The 12,713-nt window shown below is 45.1% G+C and overlaps 1 protein-coding gene and 1 long non-coding RNA gene across 2 annotated transcripts in view; both read right to left on the minus strand.

Annotated features, from left to right (window-relative positions):
* The window catches only part of Asic2 (acid sensing ion channel subunit 2), a 1,069,930-nt gene that overhangs the window by 834,805 nt on the left and 222,412 nt on the right, over positions 1 to 12,713 (minus strand).
* LOC134480705 (uncharacterized) overlaps positions 1 to 12,713 on the minus strand; it is an 84,911-nt gene that overhangs the window by 50,534 nt on the left and 21,664 nt on the right. Inside the window, exon 1 of the long non-coding RNA XR_010055421.1 lies at positions 1 to 12,713. This exon is cut by the window's right edge and continues 21,664 nt beyond it. This is a non-coding gene — a long non-coding RNA (uncharacterized LOC134480705).

Genomic DNA, 12,713 nt, shown 5'->3' on the forward strand with positions numbered 1-12,713 from the left:
CTGGTTTGTAGTCAGAATGCCTAGGTCTGGTCCTTGTTTTCCCGGTGTTCTTGGGTAAGTTTCTAGACTACTCAAAATCCTGTTTTCTTTTCTGAAGAAAAAAAAAACAGAGTATCAATAGCTTCTATTATGGAGGTGTTTTAAGGAGCTGAATTTACAATTATGCATTAACTCATAACATACTAAGCACAATGCTACCAAGAACAAAATCATCCCTCAAACACATGGTCAGGACTTGTGAGCTGCCCCATAGTGGAAGAGTCTTATCTCAGGTTATGTGTTCGTCCATTTACCATAGAAGCCACACATATTCACCAGTGCTTGTACACAGATTTCCTTAGACCTTCCCAATACACAGATGTGCTTTTAGCTCTCCTTGTAGAAGAAAAATATGACAAACAGACAGACATTTTCTGGTTTGAGGTCACTCTTTCAAAAATGCCAGAGGCAAGACTGGAATGAAGGGGTTTAACTCAAAATCCATGCTCCCCATTCCCTGTGCTATCGTGTCCAATTAAAAGTCAATTCCCTTTTCAAGGCCTTGTTCAAACACTCTCCCTCCATGACATCTTCCCTAATTCCTTGAGAAGGATTTATCAGTGTGTCTTCTACATTCTGGAAGCCTCCCAATTATAGACATATTTAGACAAACTGAACTGAGCAGTGTATTATCCCTGGGAATTTATGTTCCCACCACCTTCACTCAAGTAGACTGCTTCAGGGACATAATTGTCGTCATGCTTATATGTGCAGTCTTGGCGACCATCTTAGGACTTAATCCTAAGTAGACAGTAAGTCAATAAAGGGCAAGGATTGCCAGTCAGGGGCAACAGGTTGATCAGCAGTGACAAACTATCCCAGAATTTCTCAATGTCTTTCAAAATAGGTTGAATCCTCACCCATTCTCTAGTCCTCATGCAAATTCACTGGAGTTCTCCTTCACCCTAAGGAGCTTGGCTGGAAGGGCAACCCCAATATATCCATTATCATCTCCTTGCTGAAGGACAAAGGGAAGATGGCATATGCTATTTGGAAGTAATGCACATGCTTCTATCTGTATCTCTTTGGCCAAGGGGACACGCTTACATTATGATGTTAAGGGGCAGGAATGAGAGGCACTCTTGAGGGAATTAGAAATGAACTGTGGTTTATCAAAGAGCAAACAAGTAGTTGGTCTAGTTTGGCTCCATTTACAAGAGATCCAACAGCTAGTTACACAAAGTCTCATATAAGTCATGAAATATCTTCCATGCAATCCTCAGGTGTACACATAAATCAAATATATAAACATACTAAACATGTGTACACAGACACACACACAGAGACACATACACACACACACACACACACACACACACACACACACACGAGACAAAGGCTACTGTCTCAGTTTTACAAGATAGAAAGGCTTTGAGAAGCCAGTGGCTAAACTGGAAGCTCACACAGACCACTAAGTAGTCAGACCCAACATCTGCCTCGAGTCTTAAGTTGCTCCACAATCCTCTAATAATCATGTCATTTTTGAAGCTTGAGACTTCTAATTAAAACACATCACCCTCTTAGAAGAAATGGGATACACTCTTATTGCTAAAAGTGTCCTCTATAAGTAGCATGCTTCCAGGCTCAGTCCCAAACCTGATGGGTTAGGGATCCAAGTGCTGTTTAGATCCCCAAGTTATCTGAAAAACGCAAGTTTGAGCATCACCAAAGGAACAGGAAACACACTTTCCTTCTGTGCTAATCTAGAGATGCAGAGGTGAGCTCACTGTGGGCTCCCCACTGCCTAAAATCCTCATCAAGCTAATTTTGTTGAAACAAGAGAAAACGACAAGGACCATGCTCCTTTACTTGCATGTCAGTACAGCCCTGGCTCTAGTGACCTTTTCTACAAGCACGACTGTTTCTAGCTCTCACCATCTGCTATGCAATGAATGGAGAAAACATGATAGTTGGTGCCAGGAACCAGGTCCCTTTAGAATACAAGAAGGGGTCTTACCCCTGGGAGGCTTACAGTTTAGTCAAAGGAAACCCAAAATTACTAGCTGAAATATAACTGGGGTCATAAAAGAGCAAATCATGTGCTTTGGAGTCCTAGAAGAGGACATTACTGGCTGTCTCAAAGTGACAAAGGAGGCTTCATCGGGGACTCCCACGGAGGAGGGAACTTTCCTGTTTGAAAAATGCTCACTGTAAACAGCCAGGAAGGGCTAAAGTTTTGCAGCACTGCCTAGCAAGTAGGAGGACACTAACGCATGATAGTCTGAGAGGTAGGGCTGGAGGGATCTCTACAAGATCTCTAGCTGTACTCAGAGATCAAATCTAGACATGCCAGAGCCTGATGGGACTTGAGATAGAAGGATGAAGGGGAAGAGTGACTAGTCAGAAGAAAAAATTAAGTCAGCCCATTCTGGTCCCTTGGCTTTCACACACTGTAGAACAAGGGCAAAGCTAAAGATGGGACAGGTAAAGTACAATGAGCTGATCTAGGACAGGGTAAATGGCACTTGAAGACTTTTAAGGTGACAAGTTGATTATTGTAATCTTGGCACACATACACATAAACACACATACATATGAACACACACATGCACACATGCACATGCACATAAGAAGTTAAGGTAGTGTGGGAGCAGAGAAAGATCACTAACCACCCAGCCACTGAGAACTCAGGGAAGATTGGTGTGTGTGTGTGTGTGTGTGTGTGTGTGTGTGTGTGTGTGTGTGTGCACGCGTGCCTATATAAGGTGTGGGGGGGTGGGAATCGAAGGGTGGCAAGCTTATGTGGCCAACAAGTCAGAGGCTAAAGAGGATTCTTGATGATCCAAGATTACAGGATTGCACAGTGACATTGTTCCTTTCCCCACCCAAGTCTTATAGTGTGGGCTCAGAGCACATGAACAGCAAGGAAAAAGAGAGTCTCCAGGCCACAGAAGGCTCCATAAAGGTGTTGACCAGAAAGTCAGGAAGGGAGAGAGCTATAAAATGGGTTCCAAGGAGGACAGCAGCATCTAAGAGGCAGAGGCACTGGTAATGTATCCTGGAGTCTCTTTTCATCAGCCATAATGCAAGCATCCCTGGATGAGAAGGCAATTAAAGGACAATTAACTTCTGTGACCTGCAGCTCTGAGTGCACATGAGAGAGAGAGAGAGAGAGAGAGAGAGAGAGAGAGAGAGAGAGAGAGAGAGAGAGAGAGAGACCGTTAAATATAGGATTGATGAGTAGAAGGGACTTTGGGGCAAGGACAGCAGTAGATGAACTTTGTTTCAGAAACCCATAGCTACCTTTCAGGAGCTCTCTGCATCTGGGAAGCTGAGAGATGCTCCCACCCCTGAGCCCCCCTCCAGGCCTAGCCTTACAGTATAGATGTTGTAACTTCAATCATGTTGTCCATATGAATACTTCCTGAGATGGAGGGGACAGGAAAAGAGGGGGCAAGAAGGAAAGGGACAAGAAGGGGCCATAAGAAAGGGGATAGTCCCTCTTCATAACCCACTCGGTTTATTAAATTAGCATGCTTCTCACTTGTGGTAGGAACACAGGAGAAGGAAATGCCAAATGGATCAGATTCATGGAATTTGAGATTGATAAATTTTCAGAGCAGGGAGTCTCCTTGGAGATCATCTGGTTCAGTCCCCTTGATTTTTCAGATGAAGAACTTGTAGCCTAAAGATAGGAGATGACTTCCCTAATGTCACAGCTGGTACTTGAAGCTCTAAACTAACACAGCACATGACGGAGGGTGAATTCTCCCCTGTAATTTATCACTCCTGTATATCCAGTGTTCTTTATATTGGATTTACATTTGATAAGGTCTACTTGCAATCTCAGAGGTAATTTACTGTGAAAGATAATTCTTAAGGCTTTCCCATCATTATTAATATTGACTTGAATGATGTTGCATTTTATATCAGAACATGGGTTTAATTTAACCCACGGCAAACAAGTCTCTCCATTAGAAAAAAATATAATAAGAATCTTCTCCTTTCCATAATGAGCAGGCAGTTCCTCTTCTCGTGGAGATAAAGCTAATGAAAGTGAGTACTCCTTGTCTAAGTCTGCCTTTTCAATCAGACGTCCACACCTGTCTTTAGGATCTTCATTAGTGCCCATTGTTAGTCTGGGCACCTCGGGACACATTATTAGTCCTCAGTGCAGCAGAGAAGAGACAAGACTGACACAGGAAGAAGTGAGTATCTGAGAAATAGCAGCTACATTGAGCCTGAGTTACTGAACACCAATCTCTGGGCACTGAGTGGGGCCCATTGAATGCCAAGGTCAGAGTGTTGGGGTTAGCTTAGCTCTTCTGGAGCTCAGGCTTCACCAGAACTTGTTGATTGAGTAAGAACTAGAAAATTCAAATGGGAAAGTGAAACATCTTTCAATGAACATGGCACCCTTCCAGTGTTTGTACAAGCCTGGACTCAGCCTAGACTGAGACCTTGTCCTGTGATTCCATTATGAAGTCCTATCTCTCCCTCTAAGGACATGCCATTCAGTAGCCAGTACATGTGGCTATTGTAATTTGAATAAGTTGAATTAATGAGGTTCACGCTAGCTAATTTCCCATGAGCAATAGCCATCTACTTGTTGCTGTTAGCCACGAGATGAACCGGCCAAGATTTGAGTCATTTCCATCTTTGTAGAAAAGTATAGGATGTGCTATCTTTTCTTGAGAGTGTTTCCCCTCTCCCACGAACACTCATCCTTTCCAAGGAGCTGTGAGGAAGTAATCAAGTGATCACAAGCTCTGGATATCTGGGGGTCATCTGCTCGGAAAGAGTTAGGAAGAGGCAATTCTCTGTAGGCTGCCCCCAGTTTCTGTCATATATCATGCTTCTACTAACTCCTGTTCCAACTTTCTTCCAATGGAGGTCGGAATAAGCACCCTGTATAGGTCATCTCCATGTCCTCAGAAGACCATAAGAGTGACAACCAACATTGATCCAAAGCTTATGCTATGCATCATATCCCCACACACATACACTCCAGTTTGCAGAGTATCGATATATAAAGAAAACCGTCAAAAACACACCTATTCCCCCCACCACCAATGAGTGGGATGCCAAGAATTGAACCCACCAAGCTGCTCCAGACCCAGATATTCAGCCATGCTGCTGAATGTGTCTTGCAGGATGTAGGATTCAACTTATCTCAGTGTTTCAATTCGTAGCCTTGCCCTCCAGTGGAAGAACCCACTTCGCTTTCTAAATGAGGATGCGATGAAGGATGTGTGATAGGGTAAAGTGCTTTGCCAGCATTAAAGCCCCACCCCAATGTCAGGGACCTTAATGAAAACACAGACACTCTAATGCTGGTCTTCAGATTGGCGCCAGGTGAAGCTGGCTGCAGAAGCACATGGAGTTTGTCTAGTGCTAAGGTCTTCTGACTAGTGGGTCACCTATAGTTCAGACTAAGTCCCTAGAAAGGAATCCTATGTACAGCAAGTGCCATGGTCTGATAAAGGCATGCGTAGTGCCCAGCTCTGAGGCTGGTTGGTTGTCACATGTAGGAGGGCTGGACCAAATGGAAACGTATTACTGAGGAGGACCTCTGACCCTCCTGGCAGAGGGGAAATCACCTGGCATTCTTTGTAAGTTTTTCCAGTCTGTTATTTTCAAAAGTAGATACTCCTCCCATGACTTGCACAGCCCAGTCAAGGGATTTCCCCTCAGGGTCCAGTGAGGGGAATTCTTTGACTAGCCTATGGGTAGAAAAGACAGCTTGCTTGCCTTACCATTTAGGTCTGACTGCGAGCTCACTGGGAAAAACAAGTCACTTTGTTGAGCACCCCCACCACACACACACACACACACACACACACACACACACACACACACACACACACCTTGATTGATCTTATGAGTAGAGGTGAGGTACTCTTCCATTGCATGAATCTGGCAGCTTTATAGGAAGGCTTATGCTAAATTATACTTCTGCACTGGTACATCAGCCTGCCACAGGGAAAGATGCTATAATGGATGGACTAAGGAATGCTGTTGTAGATACTCCATCATAACACCAGTGCCTTGGGTCCCAGATCCAGGAAAAGCCAAGCTTCTCTTGAATAAACAGCCTTGGGTTGCTGTGTTCGCAGGCATTTGTTTTGGCTGTTGGGGTGCTCAGAGCCAGCTCTGCAATCAACCCCCAGCAAGATACTCAGGAAATCATGTGAGCTGTATATGCTGATGCCACTGCTGGATTGGTGTTTAACTTTAATTTTATTTGTTTGTTTTCATTTTACATTGAAAGTGTGATGAATAATTTCAAGGAAGAGGACAGAAAAGGGGGCTTCCAGTCCACATCCCACAGCCAACACATTGACAAGTCCTTTCTTGGACATTTGTCTTTACTCACAACCCTCCCCGGGGTGTCACATGTCCTGGTTTATTTCTCTGGCCATATTTCTCTATTGCTTGACCATCTCCATCAACTGTTTTCCCACCTGACACTGCACATGAGTTTGTGATCCACTTTGAAACAAGTTTCTTTCAAAGAGCCACACAACTTCATGTTTCTGTTTCTCCACTGGTTATTAATTGTCCACTGGCTGCCTGGAATTGTTCAGGGTGGTAGGACCCCAACTGTAAATAAAACAGGCAAGCCTCTTGTTGCAACAAACTTTGTTTGTACAAGGCATTTGGGGAAAAGATGGGGAATAAGGATACAAATACACTTTTTAGAAAATGTCATTTCAGAATGGAGAGATGTAAAGGAGATGGGAATAGCAGCTTCATAAGAAAGGATCAAGGCTCTCTGAGAGATGATGTGTGAATAGAGGTCTGACTGAGGAAGAGAAGGAAATTTGGGGATGGGTATCCCAGCCAGAGAAAGAGCAAGTGTGAGACCCTGAGCAGTGTCAGAATGCTGCACTGAACATGCATTTATGCTCCCCTGGAAACCTCAAGGTGTTTCCCCCTTATCTACTCTTCTCCTTGCAGATCCTGTCACTGTGTCCAGTAAAGGTCAGGCATTTCATATCCATACTCCTGCACCTGTATAATTCCTGCTCAGTTGCATGAGGCAGCTTGGGAGCTGACCCCTGCGATGTCTAATCTTCCTCATCAACATGACTGGATTTAGGATCACCCAAGACACATATCTCTGAGAATGTTCACAAGGGCATTTCCATAAAGATATAGCTGAGGAGAGAACTCACCCTGAACACATGTGGTTCTAGTCTACTGGACAGAACCCTAAACTCACTCAAAGAGAAAGAGCATGTGAGGTGAGCGCCATCCATCATCTCTGGCTCTCTGCTTCCTGCCCATGGTCACAATGTGACTGATCACTCTACCTTCTCGATGCCACACTTTAGCATCTGGATGGACTGCACCCTTATCAACCTTGGGCCAAAACAAATCCCCATTTCCTTATATTGCTTTAGTAGACAAGTTTTTCTTGGAGACAAGAAAGGTAAGAAACACGGGCTCTCTCACCAGACTGTGGATGCTTGTGGGCTTGGGGTCATGAGAGCTCACACTTTCCTTCTCTGTCGTGCAGTTGCAGAAAGCAAGTACATAGATTTCTCTCCCCAGAGAAGCTTTTTCTCAGCTGACCATGCAAGCCAAGCTCACTGGAACAACATGTACAGGTGTGAGGCTCAGGGACACATTTTCCATTTGCAGAGCCCAAGCTGTCTGTGCTCTGCATGTGACCTGAATAGATTAGCAGTAGAGAATGAGCAGCCAGAAAGCATGGGCACCTCTGTGGGGAGGAGGAGGGAGCCACCACTGCCTTCCCCTGAAGAGGCTCCTTCTGGGAAAGGAATGACTCTTATAGCAGTATTGGATTTCCCTGCAAGATTTATGACCCAATTTAAAGTTATGGGGCTTTTATTAATTATAATAAACACCAATTTCATTATACTTCAACTTCCAAAGAAATTACATACTATGGTAGGGAAATAAAATGTTAGTTTAGTGCTAATGCCAGGCACACATTAGCTGGCTGGGCACCAAGGAGGCTTCCTGCATGTTGGTGCTTGGCTGGTGCAGAGAAAGAGTAATTTGGGGGAAAGAGCTGGGGGAACTGTTTCCAGCATTTAAATCCATTTGTGTGAAAGGGATTGCAAAGGGTTGTATTTCTATAGGGGCTTGAGGCTTGCAGAGTGCTTCCTTTACAAGGAAGTTACTCTATGTCAGTTAGTCCATGGCTCTCTGGAACCTTTTATCCCCCTATTTTAAAACTGAAGAGAGTAAGTTAACTGTTTGCTATGCAAATATAAGGACCTGAGTTTGATCTCCCACATTCACACAAAACCAAAAAAAAAAAAAAAGACAGACCCCCAAACTACCCCAAAACTGTCATCATCATCAACAACAAATAGGCAACAGGGCCTTCATATGGAATCTTGGCACAGAAAAAAATGGAAACAGGAAGATCTCTGAAATTTACTGGTTGTCCAATCTACTCAAATCTGTTAATTCCAGGTTCAGTGAGAGACCCTTTATCTCTTACCCAAATTAAGACAGAGAGTGACTGAGGAAGGCACTGGCTTGTAAACATGTACACATGCCCAACCCACCTTAATTTGCAAGAAGCATGTGTGATCAGTCATGAGAATCACCGAGGGTACCAGTCAGGAAGCGAGTAGACAAAGGCTGGTTATTCCCTACTCTGTGTGATCCTGAGGTGCTCTCTGGATTTCTATGTACTAATGTGGCTCTTCCAGTTAGTAGGAGGCCCAAAACTAAACCACAGGATCCTGGATTCAGATTCTAGGATACTTATATTTAAGAAACGCCATGTGATACAGCATACATAGTGTAACAATCTACAGCTATTACTCCTGTGTTTCTGTCTAGCCCTGGTCAGCTCACATTGAGTGTGGCTCGCCCATAGGGTGAATGTTGAGGATTTTTCTTTCTAAATCACATGTTGGCTGACGTCAGGTACATGGGGTTTCCCATCTGCTGTCCCTTGCACTCTGTGGATTCCCAAAGGCAGATTTGTGATTAAAGCTGATTGGGTGAAGGTTTTATTGTTGATGATTTTCAAACTATGTGTCAGTTTTATTCTTGCTGGAGAATGGAAAATATTTTGACATTTCTGTGATGAACCCCCTAAGGTGTAGAGAGAAGGACTCAGCAACTCTGCCCAATTACTTCTTGCCAGATGTGAACTAACTTCTGGGAATAGACCCAGAGCACACTTGGGCAGATGGGGGAAGCCTACTAGGACTTAGGAAGAGGAATAAGGGAAGGGAAGAAGTAAGGTCTGCATGGGTTGTTTGTAGTCCAAGCACACACGCACGCATGGGCACACATGCATGCATGTACATTGGGCCCCATGATGTGGGCCCCTACCCCATACAGTGAGCATTCCTGGACTGCTCTCACCTTGGTGTGCGTTTGTTGGGGTCAGGGTGGGGAGGCTGTTGCCACCGAGATGAGCATCACATCCAAGTCATGGAGTGGCTAAGTGCCCATAGTTTACATTTACACAAGTCTGTCTTTGACTCTGGCTTCAGTACTCAATAGCTTCCTGACCCTGAGCAAGTCCTTCACTCTGCTGGTCCTTCACTTTCCCAGCAGCATAGCACAGGAAGTGATTCCTGGAGATGGACAGTGACCAACAGGGCATTCACTGCAGGTGAATGCAGCACATAAGAGCTCTAGGAAACGACTTGCTTTCATTGTAATCATAAGTCATTCTGTGACAAAGAACAACACTGACCCTTGCTTGGCCTTGGTCTCTCCAGAAGTCCCCAGGGGGAGGTAATGGATCTCCCAGAGCCTCTTGGCTTTGATAGCTAATGTAAATGATAACCACTGCTGAAGGCCCTGTGGCAAACCTAAGTGTGCCTGGCATGCAGAATGCAGGGAGATTAGGGTTTGGATAAGTGATTATGAATGCCCTCTTTGCACTCCTTCCTGATCTCCTCCAGGACAACTCATGCTTTCGTGCTGGGCTGCAGTGCTGAGCATCCAAACTTTACATTTCTTTTTTTTTTTTTTTGTTTTGTTTTTGTTTTGCTTTTTTTTTTTTTTTTTTTGGTTCTTTTTTTCGGAGCTGGGGACCGAACCCAGGGCCTTGCGCTTCCTAGGTAAGCGCTCTACCACTGAGCTAAATCCCGAGCCCCCAAACTTTACATTTCTTAAGCGAGTGGCTGGGAGCACATCTGCTGAGCTCTTCTCTCCTGTTTCCACATCTGAGCGAATGGCACTTGGCAGCCAGCACTGACTGACTCTTATTCTGTGCCCTGTGTTTTTACACCTTGCCTGGCTGCAGTGAGGAGTGAGGCACTGTAACCTGCCATTCGGGGTAGCTCAGGATAGTGATACTCCACCCCATCATACCAGATTGTACTTATTTTAATGATGGATAGAGCAACACTTGTCTCATGGTTGGCGTGGTGAGATTCCTCCCCACTGTGTTATGAATCCATGACTATCACACAAGTCCTGAAAGACCAAGTTTCTCTTTAAATACTTTAGTTTTTGCGAATGGTTCACTCCTTCTTTAAAAGGGGAACAAGAATACCCTTGGCAGGGAATAAGGAGGCAAAGATTAAAACAGAGGCTGAAGGAACACCCATTCAGAGCCTGCCCCACATGTGGCCCATACATATACAGCCACCAAACTAGATAAGATGGATGAAGCAAAGAAGTGCAGGCTCACAGGAACCGGATGTAGATCTCTCCTGAGAGACACAGCCAGAGTATGGCAAATACATAGGTGAAAGCCAGCAGCAAACCACTGAACTGAGAATAGGACCCCGTTGAAGGAATCAGAGAAAGGACTGAAAGAGCTGAAGGGGCTTGAGACCCCATATGAACAACAATGCCAAGCAACCAGAGCTTCCAGGGACTAAGCCACTACCTAAAGACTATACATGGACTGACCCTGGGCTCCAACTTCATAGGTAGCAATGAACAGTCTAGTAAGAGCACCAGTAGAAGGGGAAGCCCTTGGTCCTGCCAAGGCTGAACCCCCAGTGAATGTGATTGTTGGGGGGAGGGCAGTAATGGGGGAGGATGGGGAGGGGAACCCCATATAGAAGGGGAGGCAGAGGGATTAGGGGGATGTTGGCCTGGAAACCGGGAAAGGGAATAACAATTGTAATGTAAATAAGAAATACCCAAGTTAATAAAGATGGAGGAAAAAAAGACTTTGTTTTTCCTTTCGATTGTGTGTCTATCTGCATGTGGGTACATGAACATAACTGTAGCTCCTACACAGGCCAGAAGAAGGAAGATATCATATCCCATGGAACTGGAGTGATTGTGTGCCACCTGACCTGGGTGCTGGGAATTGAACTTCGATTCTGTGTAAGAGTAGCAAGTGCTCTTAACTGCTGAGCCATCTTCCCACCCTTCAAGAGTCTCTTTCAATCAACCCCAGAGCCAAAACAATTATAGACTCCGTAAAACGACACTGAGTCCAGCTCTTACAAAGTGAGACACTCCACTTCCCCAAGTCACTTCGAAGCCTCGTCTAAAAATGGGGACAGTAGAAGCTTCCTGGCAGGGTGATTACAGGGATTAAACTGGATAAACAACAGCAAGAACCAAGCAAGCACTTAGCATAGAGTAGGTGCATAATAAGGGCCACTTGTCAAATATGAATTGTTGTTCTGTATTGTTTCAGGCAGTCTTTAATTGCCTCCAGGGTAAAGATGCAGCTTTCTTGTATTCCTCCTCAGACTGCCTTCTAGCCTGATAGAGGGAGAATGGCTGAGTGAGCAGGAGGTCTCCTTAGCCTGTCTTCAGGCCAAGGCTGTGCGTTGTCTTCTGAGCCTAAGCATCCCTCCTCTCAGGATGACATCTTGCAAGCCGGTGCAGAAATGGAATTCACTTCTGTAATGTTCCTCCCCTTTCTATCGCCAGATCTATTTCCCCACTAGTTCAACCCACCACATCAAATGTTTCCTTGGCCCCTCTCCCCTCCCTGACAGCCCGAGCAACTCCTGATTTTGCATATGCAGAGAGTCAAGTGACTCTGGAACAGCCAGGGGATGAATATTCATCCTCACTCTTCAGCTGTGCAGTGGACAAGAAATGCTGACGGGTCTGCACACTCGGCCTGCCAGGACTCAGAGCTTCTAGGAGGTGGGGTGCATTTGTCCAATAGCCTGGCTGCTGTCAAGAGAACCCTGGAGCTTTGTAAATCCTGACTTTAGGAGGTGCTCCAGCCTCTCTGTGGTAGAGTCATGCCCACCCTGTATCTTTTCAGGATCTCCATGTAGCATTGATGACCCGATTCCAGGGACTTGCAAGTACTACCCTCACTGTCACCTGAGACCCAGGCCCACCTGGTTTCACCTCAGAAGACAGTGCTTCCATTGTATACAGTATGCTCAGTACCCTGTAGTGATACACTATAGCTCACTGGTCTCATCCATTATCCCTTCTATCCTGCTTCCTGTAAACAATTCAGGTCAATGCACACTCTCACCAAAAACAATTGGAGGACATTGTTGTCAGAACTAGGGTGCTGATCTGTTCCCAGGGGCTCAGAATCATTGGTCAGATTGGCTTTATCATTAAGAAGTTGCACTGAGGCTCCCCAGATGAAGCCAATGGGCAAGCACATTGGACTAAACCACAGTGAAGAGATAATATCACCAACTGGGTGTCCTGAGGTCAATGGAAAGACATTGAAAAGGGGGGTCTCTAGAGAAAAATGCAAGCTGCTCCTAGTCCCATGTGTCAGAGACCATACCGTGAAGATTCACTGCTATTGCACAGAGCGCCAATCAACTGTCTCTCCT

This window comes from Rattus norvegicus, chromosome 10 (assembly GCF_036323735.1).
Source record: "Rattus norvegicus strain BN/NHsdMcwi chromosome 10, GRCr8, whole genome shotgun sequence".
NCBI lineage: Eukaryota > Metazoa > Chordata > Mammalia > Rodentia > Muridae > Rattus > Rattus norvegicus.